Genomic DNA, 16357 nt, shown 5'->3' with positions numbered 1-16357 from the left:
ACGGTCGCCAGCCTAATTAGGCATTGAGTGAGTTTTTCCTTGTACAAGTGGGTGCAAGTACAAGCATAATAACACGCAGTAATGTTGCGTTTTATGGCAAAGTTTGGAACCAGAAAGAATCTACTGAACTAAGGTTTTCTTCTTTTGTACTAATTTGGACGAGCTAAAATTACACAACACCACACAGCAATGATTACTACGAACTGCATTTTGTATATTGATCAGACTGAAATCGGGCATAGATTACCCTAGAATTAGCAATTTTGAAAGCACACATACAATGTCACTATTAAAATTGGAAAAAAAACACTAATACACTTAGGTTTAATATGGAACTTAACTTTGCTGGTCAAATCTGATCAGTACACTTCAAGGTTTGAAAGAATGGACAAGAAAAGGGGGGGGGGCCTGAAACTGTTATGGTCGTTATACTGAAACTATTAAGTACTGAAGGTAAATTAACACTCAGAATTATTAACCTATGGATTATTACTCTTTTGTCTCATTCTTTCTGTCTCAAATTAATTAAATAACATCGCTAACTCAATTAAAAAAAACTCTCTTCCAATTTAGTCATACTTTTGTTCTTTATCAACATTTGCAATAACACACAGAACTTTAAACTTCTCTATAGCATAGATTTGTCTGCTGATAATTCTCGTTAACACAAACTTTAAACTTTCAGTTCGGGATACTCGGGTTGCACAATATGTGGTAAGGACCCTGTCTAGGTCAGTGATCAGGATAAGTAATGGCTGAGGCAATTCTGGTAAAAGTCACGTTATTATTGAACAGTTAGAAACAGTTTCGACACTGGTCCACACAGATACAATTCTAAAGATGAATTAAATGTTTGACCTGTGCACGTCGGTGCGGTGGTTGGCGGACAGTGAGATAGCAGGCAGCACAGCACACATACAAGCACGGCTAAGGCTCTCACTGCATCGGCACTTTCCTTCTTCTTAGCATCGTAATCTTTCCAATTTTGTGCCTAAGAATATAGCCATACAGTACATGTTCCTCTGACCGATGCCCAACTCCAACTGTTATACTGAGCCCGTTGTGCCGAACCGCGCCAGTGTGCCTTTTCCCGCGCTCGCCTGCCTCCACCTTTTCCCGCTCCCCTACAGGTAGGGTATTCACCACAGGTTTTCTACACATATCCTAATGCATTACCTACGTATGGACCAAGTGTATAAATTACAATTTTCACATCTTACAATAGTTTTAACATTAAATACACTTCCCTTTTGTTTACAGTATTGCTTGAAATCTAACATAAATAATAATCATTTCAAAAGTTGCTCACAGTTTCTTTAACATAACGACACGAAAAGAAAAAAGAAATTCAAAACATTGCTTACATTAATTTATCTAAATTCGGAAAGAAAAAATTTTATAATATGTACAGTTGTTATTGTTACAAGACGCATCCAGAAGCTTTAAACTGCGCATACCATCGCCAAATGGAGTTAGCAGTTGGTGGATCTTTGTTGAACTTCGTCCTGAAGTGTCGTTGCACTGTTATGACTGACTGACATGTGTGCATTTCAAGCACGACATACGCTTTCTCGGCTCCTGTCGCCATTTTGCCTCACTGCGCTCTCGAGCGCTCCGACGGCAGAAACCTGAAGTGCGGCTTCAGCCGAACAAAACTTTATGAGTTTTTCTACGTATCTGTAGTGTGTCATGACCATATGTCAATGAATGGAGCTACAATGAATTTATGAAATCGCTTCAATCATTTGTAATAGCCCTGTACGTTTGTGACTGTTACAGCACCATCTATCACAAAGCGAAAAAAGTGGTCCAACTAAAACATTCATATTTCTTTACGTACTACGCGAATATGTAATAAAAAAGGGGGTTCCTATTTAAAAAAAACGCAGTTGATATCTGTTTGACCTATGGCAACGCCATCTAGCGGGCCAACCATAGCGCCATCTGGTTTCCCCCTTCAAGCTAGACGAGTTTCGTTCTTTGTAGTTTTTTCGTTTGATGCTTATTTCGTGAGATATTTGGCGCGGTCACTATCAATGGACCACCCTGTATACAGAACAACAGCAGTTCTATCACACTTCCCCGGGGAACTCGATAGGCTTGTCTCTCATGAATACTTAAGTAGTCTTCAAACCATTCACATATTTGGGAACCTAATTTGTTTGCTCAGACCTTCGGTAACATTGTGCAGTGGGTCACTGTGTCGAAGTTCGGGAGTTGTTAGCAATGTATTGGAAACTGGGACGATTAAAGCTACAAGTATTACAGCGACTCTACCATTTTATACCGTCGAAACTCAAAGTCACCTATTCTACAAAGTCAGCCAAACATCATAGCAACTCCATTGTAGCGTAAAAAAAATTCGTCTTGCAGTACAAAGAAAAGCTTGTCATCTTCTGCTGATAAAGCCATCTTAAGCTAAGGCACAATGGAGACTACATGATACTTCCTTGAGTAACATTTAACAGTAGCTGTAACTGACATTCTTCCCCAACTGTGGTTACTGGCATTACCCTATGGATTCTGCAATGACAGCCAGCTGACCATGGATACTGTTGCATGGGTGCAAGTATAGTTAATTTAAAGGGGGACCAGCGTATCATGGTGACTACCATTAATCTGAATTCATGATGTAATTCGACGATTAATAAAGCAAAATGCTTAAAATTCTTAATAGACAGATATGTTATACAAAAGCAAGACTGACTTTGTTGCTGTGTAGTCATTAGTATGTTAGCAGAAGTAGCAAAGGAAGCAATTAATTGTTACCTGTACTATGGCCTTGCATACAATAAACGATGGAAAATACTCTACCTCACTCAACATTCAAACAAAAACTGCCGAAATGGCTGCACTATACCTTTTAGATTTAGAAGGCTGTTGCAATGTGCTCTCCACCATGAATATTATGGATGGGAAGATGCGAGACCTAAAAAGATTCTACTGCCTGCAACGTACATCAGCACATACAGGATGTTCCATGTATACCTTTCTTGTATGTGAACAGCAGTACTTTTCCTCCTCAGAGTGTACCACTCGCGTTACGAAAAGTGTAACACGAAATTGACGTTCAGTCTCCTATACTAGCACACAGTGCATGTCCCTTCATGTACATTGAGCAACACAAAGCGAGTTACATAAAATAAGGCTGTAAGTTTAATAGTAACACACGAACAGAAACAATATGCATATCACTTTTTTGAGTCGATACTGGCTATGGAGTAAGGTAACAAAATGGTAGTTGAGCATGGAAAAACCATCCATACAGTATTAGTGGCGACCGAATCACACTGATTAAAAATCCATAATAAATGCGCCTCTACTATCAGCTAATCTACCCAGGTTAAGAAACAGCATTGAAATAGTTGGTGAAAGTATTAATCAGACACACTGATCAAGATTTGGGAAGAACTCGGCTTTCGACTCGGTGTGTGCCAGGTGACGAATGGCGCCCACACTGAACACGTGTAACGATGACAGTTTCAGCTGCTCTTTCATTTGCTGTATTACTTATAATATTGTAAATTGAATGCAATAAATACTAAAAAGCTTTAAAACCCCGATATTCATTTTGAATCACTCTTTGTTACTGGCAATCTTACATATTTCACCTACTGATTACCAGCTGTAACTCAACAGCAGAGGGATCCATCTCATTTCACATGGCAGAATATGAAGTAGCTGGGAGATGGAGTCAGTGACAGAAAAGAAAAATGCAGTAATAAAAATTCAAAGATATGACTACCTGTTTAATGTGGTCAATTATTACAGGTTTTTACCATGTAAATAAGAATGCATCACATGTATCTAAATGTCTGACATATTCAAGCAACTTAACTTCGATAGCATTAACAATATCTATTCAAATTCATAAATTCTCACAACATGATAGTAATATGAAAACTGGTATGTGCTCCCCAAATGAAAATAACTGTAGCACTGAATTTGTTTTGCGAGACACAGTCATGTTCACAATACAAGTTTCAGGCTTTGATGTGCTCTCTTTTTCCAAAGAAAATGCAAAAATAGTGCAGTTAATTAAGAAGGGGTGCTTTACAGAAGAAGATCATTTAATCACCTTTAAAGTGTATGATAAATAAAAGAGTATATATTAAATGGAGCTGTTTGAGGGTAAGTATTACAATCTAGCTGAAAAAGTATCAGAGCAATTCTATTTGTACTCTATACAATTTATCCTCATCATGAATTTCAGTGTCTTTCTCATTTTGTTAATGGAGCTTTTTGACTTAAATGTGGCTAGATGGCAGGGATGTTTCATTTATTTATTTACATTGCAAGACCCTGTTGTTTGCAATAGAAGGTAATTCTAATAAGCACTAAAAGCGAATAACGAGCAAACTCTCCAAAGCACGTTAAATTAAATCCAAACAGTAATCTGGAATGGGTTTCTGAGGAACATGCATTTAAAAGTCGAATACGAGTAGGTGTGATAGGTAATTCGGATGGGTTAAGCGGTCCTGGGCACGTCTTGAATGTCTGTTTTTACACCTTTGACAATAGAGTTCGTAAAATTAACCAGATTCTTGAAATCGGGTTTTCACTAGTCAGCAACTTTCTCTTTCCCAAGTCAGATGATGTAATAGAGACGAAACTAAATAAAAATAATGTAAGTCTGAAGCAATCCAAAATTATTGATGAGTGGTATTCAACTAATATAAGTGCCGTGCTGTTAAAGAAAGTGAAAAGTTTTAAAGAGTGAGATTCTGGTAGGACATTAACAGAAATAGATCAGTTGCATGTTACTCTTAATGAAGGTAAGGTGTTTTACAAAACTTGTTACAGACAGCTGCCAAAAGTGAGGAGAAACGAAAACATTCAGTCATACGATTACCTGTTTAATGTGGTCAATTCTAACTGGTTTGTACCATGTAAATACGAATAAACAACATGTGTCTAAATGCAAGTGAATTAAACTTTACTAACATACAGTTTCCTATAGAGCAGAAGCATGTACAGTACTTTTAGGAGTGGATGATGAACGAAGACAAGGAAAATGGGAAAGAATTTCGAACTGTTCCGTTATATGTCACAAAGAAACATCGTGAGAAACACGTAACTCTATTAATATTGTAGGTTACTAGTACAGATACATACTTTTCTGTCGCATGAAAAACTTCCAAGTTTAGCACATTGTAGCATAGCTGCTCGTCATAAGTCCACTACGTTTTGTGAGTGTAGTCTGTGTTATTTTCATTCCAAAGAAAAGTTAGGTGCAGTCTTGGTTAATAAAGCACAATGTAAGCCAGTCAACGCTATCTCGTCTAGTTGCATGAAAGAGTAAACAGGGCCCTGTGTCTCGGGGCACAGACTTACGTAGGCCGGTGCTCCGTATGCCTACGCATGCAGCCTTACACTGTCGCCTGTTGATGCGTTACAGAGCTAGGCTCGAAACGTTTTTGGTGCCTCCTTGTATAATTACGGTCAGTTTGACGGCTATGCATGCCGGCTTCATGGTATTGCAATTTTAACTACCAACAACGTCAACTAGTAGAATTCAGTTTAGTTTGATAATGATCACAACATTTGTAAAGAACCAAGAGGACATTTGAATGGTACATAACATTAATCAAACCTTTCCAGCAGATATGAAGTTTTAGGGAGGGTATGGGTAATTTCAATAAGGAATACGGTCAGTATTGTACAATATATTACCTGATGCTGTGAATTGGTTTCTTTACTAACACTTTTCACGCTCAGCTGTCAGCATACAAAACTTGTTATTTGAATAACTAAGTTTGGAATACTATCTGTGGTACCTTTACGTACACAGTGTCGTATTATTTGTCTTTTTTTTACAATTAACAAAGAGAATATATATTTTTAATAAACCATGTTTACAATGATGCTTGTATTATTCAAATATCCAAAGTAATAGAATGCGAAGCAATTTAAATACGAGTAGAATTCAGTTTAGTTTGATAACGATCACAACATTTGTAAAGGACCGAGAGGACATTTGTATGGCACATAACATTAATAAAGCTTAATTTTGTAAAATACGTAATTTGAATGTTTGCTTATTTACAGAAAGTGATTACCTTTTGAGACTGTATACCTCAACAGAAAACTCAGGCGAAAGAGAATTAGGAATGTGGTATAAATCTTGCCAAGCTTGTTGCATTAAGTTGTTGAAATATTTAAGTTTCGCCGTATATGAGAATTTCAAAACACAAATTATTCGTAAAACTATTGGCACTATGATCCAATTTGGATCTGTGCTCTAGTAAAACGATGCAGAACACTTAGGAACTCACTTTGAGCCAAAAAAAATTTTTTAAACCAAATCTTGTCTAGAAATTTGCAGAAAAACTACTGTGTTCATATTATCCGCTGTACTGATAAATAGAAGAACTATAGAAGATATTTCTGTAGTTAATGGTCATTACATAAATGCAGAACTAGTACATGCAAATCCGCAAAATCTGTTCCATTTTATCAAAAATACCGTCTCTTATTTATCGCTTGTGTGTATATATATATATATATATATATATATATATATATATATATATATATATATATATATATACGAGGGTGTGGGAGGGTGACTTTGGCAAGGGTCACACTCATTCAAAAACCACAGAACCCGAAGACGTTGCTGTGTCATGGCGAGTAAGTGCCGCCATTACAATAAGCACTGTCAACACCCAAATCCAGGACGCGTCTGAAGTGGGAACCATCGGCATCCTGGTCAGCGTCTGTTCACACAATGTGCGGCTGGTCATAATGCGCCAGGAACTAACAATCCCTGGTTCTAAACACCCAGTGGAAACACTGGACCAAGTTGATTACAAGCAAGTATGACTCGTGCAAGTAATAACAACATTACCCCAGGTGGTAACCAATCCACCCATCAACAGATGGCAACCACGAATTCGGATTCTGGGGAACCTGGACTTACACGATTACATCAGAGAAAGTCGGAGCTCTCTGGCAAACTTCCACTTAAAACACCTACATACATTGGAACCTTTAACATAAATACATTAATCCAACCAGGAAAACTTCTAAACCTTACAACAGAACTTGAAAAGCAAAAGATAGTAATACTAGCTTTACAGGAGACACGTTTTACAGATGAAGAAACATCAGATTATGGCAAATATCGCATCTTTAAGAGCAAGACGGATAAACGAATCGGAAGAGGGGCCCCCCATCTCGGGATGGCGTTTATCATACACAAGAGCGTGCTCAGCTCCATCAAGGAAGTTACTCCCCTAAATAATAGGATAATGACGATGCGCTTACAATGTGCCAACAAAACATACACAATGGTTAATGTTCATGCTCCCACAAACGGAGACAACAAGAAAAACCCCATAGAAACAGAAAAGTTCTGGGAAAATTTGGAGAATATAATGGCCAAGATTCCAAAAGATGATACAAAAGTTCTACTCGGCGATTTTAATGCCCAAATTGGTAGAGAGAAAATCCACCAAAAAACCGTAGGCAAATATCCTGCACATAAATTTACCAATAAAAATGGTACAAGGCTCGTCGAACTATGTAAGCAGAATAACCTGAAGATAATGTCAACATCTCTAAGAAAATGTCCAAGAAAACAAAAGACATGGAGATCTCCTATACAACAAATTGGCGAGTTTCAAATAGATCATGTGGCGATTTCATACCAAGTACAAAAAGAAATTTACGACGTCCAAGTACGCAGAGGAGCAAACATTGATTCAGACCATTACCTAACTAGAATTAAAATCAAGTTTGCAGCACGAAGAAGTCATCAGAAGAAAACAGAAAAACAGAAATATGACACCAAGAAGATTAAAGACTCTAAAGTAAAAGAAGAATGGGAGAAGGAAAAGGCAAACACATGGGAAGAATTTCATTCTAAAATCACGCGAATAGCTAAGGAAACTATTCCCTTGAAAAAGATATTCAAACACCCTTGGTGGGATTCAGACTGTGAAAATGCATTGGAAAGGAGAAAAAAAGGCATTTCAAGAATATAACAGTAAAAAATCACAAGAAAGTCTACATTTATTTAACGAGGTTAGAAAACAGGTTTCAAAATCTATTAGGCAAGCAAAAAGGAAGTACACAAAGGCACAACTGAATGCCATAGAAGAAAATTTCCAAAACTATAATACAAGAGACTTCTACAGAACTTTCGCAGATAATATACGAGGATATATCCCTCAAAATTTATGTTTCAGAAAACCAGATGGTAAATTAGCCCTAACAAACCAGGAAAACTGTCAAGTATTGGCTCAATATTTTTCTAACCTACTAAATTGCCCAGAACCTAGTTTAAGGTTTCCCAAAGAAATCAGTGCCAACGCTCAACCGGATTCATTACCACCAACACAGGAAGAAATCAAATGTCACATTAAAAACTTAATAAATAATAGAACAGCTGGCCAAGATGGCATTGTTGCAGAGCTATTAAAAAACCTAGGACCAAAGACGTTGCAAGAGCTCACAAAAATAATAACAAAAATATGGGAAACAGAAAAATTACCAGAGAATTGGAAATGTGCCCTTATTCACCCGTTACATAAAAAAGGAGACAGAACAAATGTCAATAACTACAGGGGAATCTCACTTTTACAAGTCACCTACAAAATTCTCTCAACATGCCTGCTGAAAAGAACACAAGAGCAGCTGGAACGCCAAATTGGTGATTATCAAGCAGGCTTCCGCCCCGGTCGCTCATGCATAGAACAAATATTTAATTTAAAGACAATATTAAAACACAAATCAATTAGAAATGCCCCCATAATTTGTACATTTGTAGATTTTAAGAAAGCCTGTGACTCAATTGACCGGCAATCTTTGTTTAACATTTTAGAGGAACTTGGACTTGACTCCAAAACACTAAGGCTTATCAAAGAATCACTGACAGACACTGTATCTAAAGTTAAATTCAGGGGAGAAATCTCTGAACCTTTTCTCATAAAAACTGGAGTACGTCAAGGTGGCGGGCTATCTCCACTTCTGTTTAATATAGTCCTGGATAAAGTCATTAAGGAATGGGAAAAAGAATTAAAAAATCAATCCTACTGGAAACCAATCCATCTTGGTAGAACCAAAGACAACGTGGAGATATCTTGTTTAGCATTCGCGGACGACTTGGCCATACTTGCAGATGATGAAGAAATCGCCACCAAACAAATAGAGATCCTTAAGGAATGTGCGGATAAAGTAGGTTTACAAATTTCGTTTCAAAAGACAGAATATTTCTGTACGAAATTCCATATACACAGTTTGAACACAAAATATGGAAAAATAAATAGAGTAAAACATTTTAAATACCTAGGTGAAATTTTGGAGCCAACCGGAGGAGAGAAAGTTGCACAGAAGATCAGACAACAGAAAATGAAGAGAGCATATGGTATGACACATGAAATATACAATAAAAAATTCATGTCCTCGAACACAAAAATCAAACACTACTGCACGGTAATTAAGCCAGCAGCACTATATGCTAGTGAAACGCTCACACTCCACATAAAATGTGATTTAGAAAAAATACTAAAAGAAGGACGCAAAATTATGAGAAAGATTTTAGGTCCAAAATTAACAGAAGAAGGATACCGGATACAATCAAGAAGAACCACAGAAACTATATCAAACCTGGCAGCAGACATAAGAAGGCGAAGATTAAAATTTTATGGACATGTCACTAGACTTCCCCCCACACGACTCACCAACAGAATTCTCACTTACATAGAAAAAGTCAAATCAACAACACCATGGATTAGCCAAGTAAAATTAGATTTACAAAAAGCAAATATTGAACTTAAAGATGTCAAAGATAGAAAAACTTTTAGAAATAAGGTGGAAAAGTGGATTGTATTGTCGGAGAAGGAAGCACTAAAGAGACCAGGAACAAAATGGACAGAAGAAAGAAAAAGAAAACATGGAGAACGAATGAAAGAAGTATGGAAGAAACGACGTCAGAAAGCTTTGCGTGATCCTTCTGGGTCCATTCGCGATAAGTAAGTATATATATATATATATATATATATATATATATATATATATATATATATGAGCGAGGTTTCTACGGCTGCCGCCGCCTCTCGCATCCCAATCTCCATCGTTCACGGTCATTCCAGTTTCCTTCATTAAGACCTCTCACCGCCACTGCTTCGTTGACGTCGTCTTTCCAGCATCTCGCAGCTCTACCGCGCTTTCTTCTTCGATGTGGAGTCCATTGCCATACCCGTTTTGGCCATCTTGGGTCTGGCATACGCTGTAAGTGATCATACCAGAGGAGGCGCTTCCTTTGTGTGTAATCTAGGATTGTGCTTTTGACATTCACAACCTCTCTATCATTTCTAATATGCTCAAGTCTGGAGTATCCACAATTCAGTCTCCAGAAATCCATCTGGACAGCCAGCAGGCCATCATTCTGCCTCTGAGTTAGTTCCCACAACTCTGCACCATATCTTGTGATACTTTTAATAATTGTGTGGTAGATGGGATGTTTTGTTCTGCGTGTTATGTTTTTGTTCCAGAGAGTACCATTTAGTTGTTTTATGGCTCGCTTGTCCTGGCCTATTTTACTGTTTACATCATCCATACTTCTACCATTGGACGACAGTGTCACTCCCAAGTACTTAAAATTATGACACTCTTTGACAGTATCAGAACCGAGCTGTAAGTCGTTAACAGTATTTTCTCTCACTTTCAGATATTCTGTTTTAGATACGTTTATGACAAGACCCCAGTTTTCATATTCTTCTCTTAATTTGCGGAGCATGTAATTTGCATCTTCCTCATTTGCAGCTACTAACAATTGGTATTGCCCTTGTGTAAGGAGGTTAAAATGTAATCGCATATGTGAATTTCTGGGGAAAGTCCGCCGTATTTCGTTCGCAGAAGCTAGCGAGCCGAAGGTTTTTGTTTATCGAAGAAGGCAGACGAACTTTTGTAATGTTCGGTTACGTCAAAGTATTGTGCAATTGCGGCGCCTATTGTGAACTGCTTATTCCATGGAATTATAGGAAATCTTCTGGATGAATAAATGGAATTCTACAGCTGATTTAGACGGTCAACGTTTTTATTTGTAGCAGCGTAGCACTCATTATCACAAAAGGGTATGGAGGAGCGTAATTATGATCCTGCAACAGACAACTGTGTAATTTCTTCGCAGGCCTGCACTTGGAGTATCAGGACAAGTTCGCGCAAACTCTCGGGCACGTCAATAATCACATCGTGCCTGAAAGGCACACCCCAACTTCCAGTCGAGAAACTGGGATAACGTTTGGCAGCCCACGTTTTTTTGCAACCTGTGATTGGTACGGCCCTCGCCTGCTCGCAGAGAATAGGTTCGGTCTGCGAACGGGATCAGAAGGGTCGATGTATCAGCATTTTTATTCGCACGGCGGCATGCATAAAAGCATGAAAATTTAAGCCTCGCGTGGCCAGCAATCGATGGGGCGCCGCGCGCAGATCACATTGCCGCTGGAGAAAGAGAGAGACCGCGCCGCCACGAGCCGCGCTGCTCCAGTTCCAGAGTTCCAGAGAAGAAGAGACGACGCCGAGCAGGTGGGCTCGCGCCCGCAGCGGACATACAGTATTCATGGCGTGCCGCGATTCCGCAGGCTGTCCTCCCGATGAAGCAACACCGTCAGATCTGTCTGATATCGCCTCTCATGGATTCCCTGCTCCATCCGACCCGTCTCCCCATCTAAGAAACTCTCGCTCCCACACCAGCAAAGTTATTTTGCGTGGTTCTGCTGCACCCTTGGTGACGACAGTCCGGTTCTGGTTGGTGGTGAGTCTGCTCACCCTAACGCTAAGAGGCATTGTTCCTGATTTACGTTGTAAACTTCCCACTGCGGCGGCGCCGTTCCTTCCGTCCCTTTACGACGTACCTGCACCTACCTGTGAACGTTGTCTCAGCAGATCATCAGTAGGGAAGCCGAGCGGAAGCTACTGTACATCGACGTGAACCAGGCTGCAATTAAAGCCACTAATCTACGTTTCGGGAGAAAGTTTTCACACGAAATGAAAGGTTGGAAATTTTGTCCTTAATTAATATATTCTGTAAATTAGGTGAACAAGTATCACTGCCAAGCCCGTGCTAGTCTTAACACAGTCACTCACAATCCCTTACACTCAAGTTAGCAAGTTTATGGTGTTGCATTTCCCGAAAACGTAATAGCTACAAAAATACTGATTGTTTTTGGTTGAGAATGCTCGCCAAATATTAAGTGTGTCGGTACCTAATGGAGACACAGTTTTTAGCCACCGACCTGCTCAATACGCCACGCCGAATTTATGTCTTTTCTCGTCACAAAATTCACTTAAAAATTCCGAAATTTCTACACACCCTTCGGAATAATTATGCCGTCACTTTACAACACTTTTGATGTATGAAACACTGCTAGATCCGGCAACTTATCATTTCCATCGGAACTCCTACTACACACGTCCGAACTGTGTCATGGCTAAGCTCTGACTCCTCCCTAGAATACTCTGTCTTCTCTACCAGCAGATAAAGGCGCGTGAAGAATATTGCTTTACCATTGGTCAATTTACTCAACGGTCAATAGCAAAACAACATTCTCCCGCGTCACTCCGCGCTTTTCATCAATAAACAATCGCAAAATAATAAACCTAACTACTGCACTTTTTACCGACGTAATTACCTAATATGCTGAAGTTTTGTTTATGCATAAAGTTATTTACTATTGTTATTTATACCTGAACTGACTTTCTCTTTACCATAACCTTACTTTACAAATCTATTCTTTAAAAATCCCCTTTGTCCGCATCCATACTTCTTCGAAATGTTCCCACACTAAATCCCACTACATAACTCGATAAACAATTATCTTCATATTAACCTAAAACAACACTCATGCATCATTAATGTTGCTAAAATACATTTATAACATTTTACCTACACAAAAAGACACAATAACACTTTATGAAAATACTAGAACAGTTTTAAAAAAACATTCTATTACTTTAGTGCACTCTAGTGGGCACAATCGAAACTATGTCAGAACCCTATCCAATATTGTCCTCTATCGGCTGATACATAAACTACGTGCGCGTCCAGTCTCGCGTCACCATCTGTCACTATCCAGCTCTGAGCGCATCTCCCACTTAACCGCCGCCGAGGCAGGATCGGTATTCGGCGCTACGCCTCACCACCACCTCCGACATCTGCTGCAATCGAACGCGATTATCCGAACGGAAAACTATCGGAAAGGCATTGATTCTTATGAAATAAACCGTATCGATGTGAAAGTGACTACAGCCAACCGTTATACACTGCCCTAGTAACGAATGCGAATATACACTGAGATGGCAAAAGTCATGGGCTACTTCGTAATATCGTGTCGGACCTCGTTTTGCCAGGCGTGGTGTAGCAACGCGACGTGGCATGGACTCGACAAGTCGTTGGAAGTCCCCTGCGCAAGTACCGAGCCATGCTGCCTGTATAGCCGTCCATAATTGCGAAAGCGTTGCCGGTGCAGGATTTTGTGTACGAACTGGCTTCTCGATTACGTCCCATAAATGTCCGATGGAACTCATGTCGGACGAACTGAGTGGCCAGATCATTCTCTCCAATACCCCAGAATGTTCTCCAAACCAACAGCGAAAAATTGTGATCGGAGACACCGCGGACTGTCATCCACAAAAATGTCATCCTTGATTGGGAACAAATGGTCTCTAAGTAGCTGAACATAACCATATTCGGTCGACGATCGGTGCAATTGGACCGGGGAACCCAGTTCCATTCCACGTAAACACAGCCCACTCCATTATGAAGCCACCTCTAGCTTGCACATGGTTTGTTGACAACTTGGATCCATGGCTACCTCGGCCCTTACAATCAGCTCATGCAATCTGAAATCGGGACTCATCTGACCAGGCCACGATTTTCCAGTCGTCCAGTGTCCAACCTATATGGTTGCGAACCAAGGAGAGGTGCGGCAGGTTACGTCGTGCTATTAGCAAAGTCAGTCGCGTCGATGGTCTGCTGCCATAGTCCATTAACACCAAATTTGGCCGCACTGTCCTTAACGGATACGTTGGTCGTATGTTCCACATTGATTTCTGCGGTTGTTTCACGCAATGTTTCTTGTCTGTTAGCACTGACAACTCTGCGCAAACGCCGCTGCTCTCGGTCGTTAAGTGAAAGCTGTCGACCATTGCGTTTTCCGTGGTGAGAGGTAATGCCTGAAATTTGGTACACTCGGCGCACTTTTGACACTGTGGATCTCGGAAAACTGAAGTCCCTAAATATTTAATTCCCTAATAATTTCCGAAATGGAATGTCCCATGCCTCTAGCTCCAACTGTCATTCCGCTTTAAAATCTATTAATTCCGGTAGTGCGGCCATAATAATGTCTGAAATCTTTTCACTTGGGCACAAATGACAGCTCCGTCAATGCATTGCGCCTTTATACCTTGTGTATGCGATAGCACAGCCTTCTGTATATGTGCAACTCGCTCTCTCTTGACTTTTGTCATCTGAGTGCATTAATTTTGAAAGATTATTCAAATTTGTCATTAATGAGAAAAATGCAAATTGATAAAATTTTAATTGTATAATAAAATAAGAGTATCGTCAGTCCTAAAGGGGACAATTTATTCCTGAAATCAATTGTATTTGAATGAATTTAAGCTTTTATAACAATCAGTAACATGTATGTGGGCGACAACAGTCAATACTCACCTGGGAGTTAATTTGTTTAGACAAGTGATCATAAAATTACATCATCATATCAAATTTCATATTCAAAACTTTAGAATTCTTTAACGAACTTATAGAAAAATTCCAAACACAATGAATTATTGAATTCTGTGTTGTAAAAATATTTACGTAACAATCTTAGTGTAGTCCTTACTGTTAGCTCCTAATTTCAATAAACCAACTGTTCCCACGATTTATAATTCCCTCTCAAGAAATTAATAATTAAATGTAAATGGCTTCTAAATAACTACAGAATACAATAGCATCTCTTAATTACTGAAGCCAGGAAATTGGTAAATAAAGTTAGCAAAAACACGTAAAGAGATCAGTACAGTTGAGAGAAAGGTAAAATGAATTGCTTGATTCAATAGTTTTCAATACATATTGAAAATATTACTTTCAAAAATGTAATTATAATTGTTGTAATTCACAATCAATTATACTGTTTAATTAACAGGAAATAATTTGTTCAATCAAGAGAAAATTTAACTGTATTCTCTGGAGAAATTATGCTGTTTTTCGTTAATATAGTCTTTTTCATTTAAGATGTGATTCTCCAAACTTTAGATACTAGGATATGGTGACAATGAGTTGAGTCAATGAGCACTATAAATTTATGATTAAGGTTCACAAAGGTACGGTATTGTTAAAAAAAAAAAAGGTCTCTAAAGGGCCCCATTTTGATCAAATATTTGACAAACTTCATTATGTTTGCCAAACATTTGACAGTGTATGGTGATGTTTGACATGTTTGTGAAACATAAGGCTTGCCTGACGCGTTTCAGAGAAATTTTGATTTACAGAAATTTGAAAAGGTGGCAGACGTTTTTTGTTTGGTGTTTTGATGAACATGTTTCGTAAAAAGAAGTTTTATCTAATTTTATCTCGTTGATCGTGAGTTTCCACAACTATGGAAACTACAGTCAAGGATGGAAACAGGGCGGAATTGGCAGTTATCAAGATGGTTCTGATGTCGCATTTTTCCCCCGCCGCATATTACGCAGGAAGAGTGTTAAAAAAAAGAAAATATCTCTACGCACAAAATAAAACATACGAAGTTCTTCAAAGGACGATGTAGGCTAAATTTTGTTTGTGTCTGTCATTGTCATTATTCTTATTACTGTCATTATTATTATTATTGTTATCACTACTTGTGGCAGCAGTAAGAGTCGTTGTACAAATACTGACAGAATTAACTTTATTAGTTCGTAGTCAGTATTATTTACTGACATTGTCACTACAGACATTCATATCATTTTAATACTATTTGTCATACTAAAATTGTTATTAGTTAGGTAGTTATGATGTAAAAAAGGTACTGTGGTCCTATGCATAAGGAGTCCCTGGTGGCGCTAATCAGACCAGGTTAAATAGATAAATAAATATTTATTCCCCCACAGTGTTACTTTAATGAACTTTCATTAGATGCCGAAGTAGAAGAGAATAAATTATCGCTTACTTGTATCTTATTCTTCAATGTGAGGGCGAAGTAACTCTAAACAAATTCTTAAAGTTTAATTGTCCATTTGAAAAATGCTGATGTCATCATCAGTTTTAGAGTACAACATTTCCTTAAAAATGAATTAGCTACATCTGTAGCCACACCCATTTGTAGCCAAAGCGCAACATGCATGAAAAGTGTCTTCTTCAAAAGTGAAG

Source organism: Schistocerca cancellata, chromosome 9 (assembly GCF_023864275.1).
Source record: "Schistocerca cancellata isolate TAMUIC-IGC-003103 chromosome 9, iqSchCanc2.1, whole genome shotgun sequence".
NCBI classification, from domain to species: Eukaryota; Metazoa; Arthropoda; class Insecta; order Orthoptera; family Acrididae; genus Schistocerca; species Schistocerca cancellata.
Note: the sequence above shows the minus strand (reverse complement) of the source record.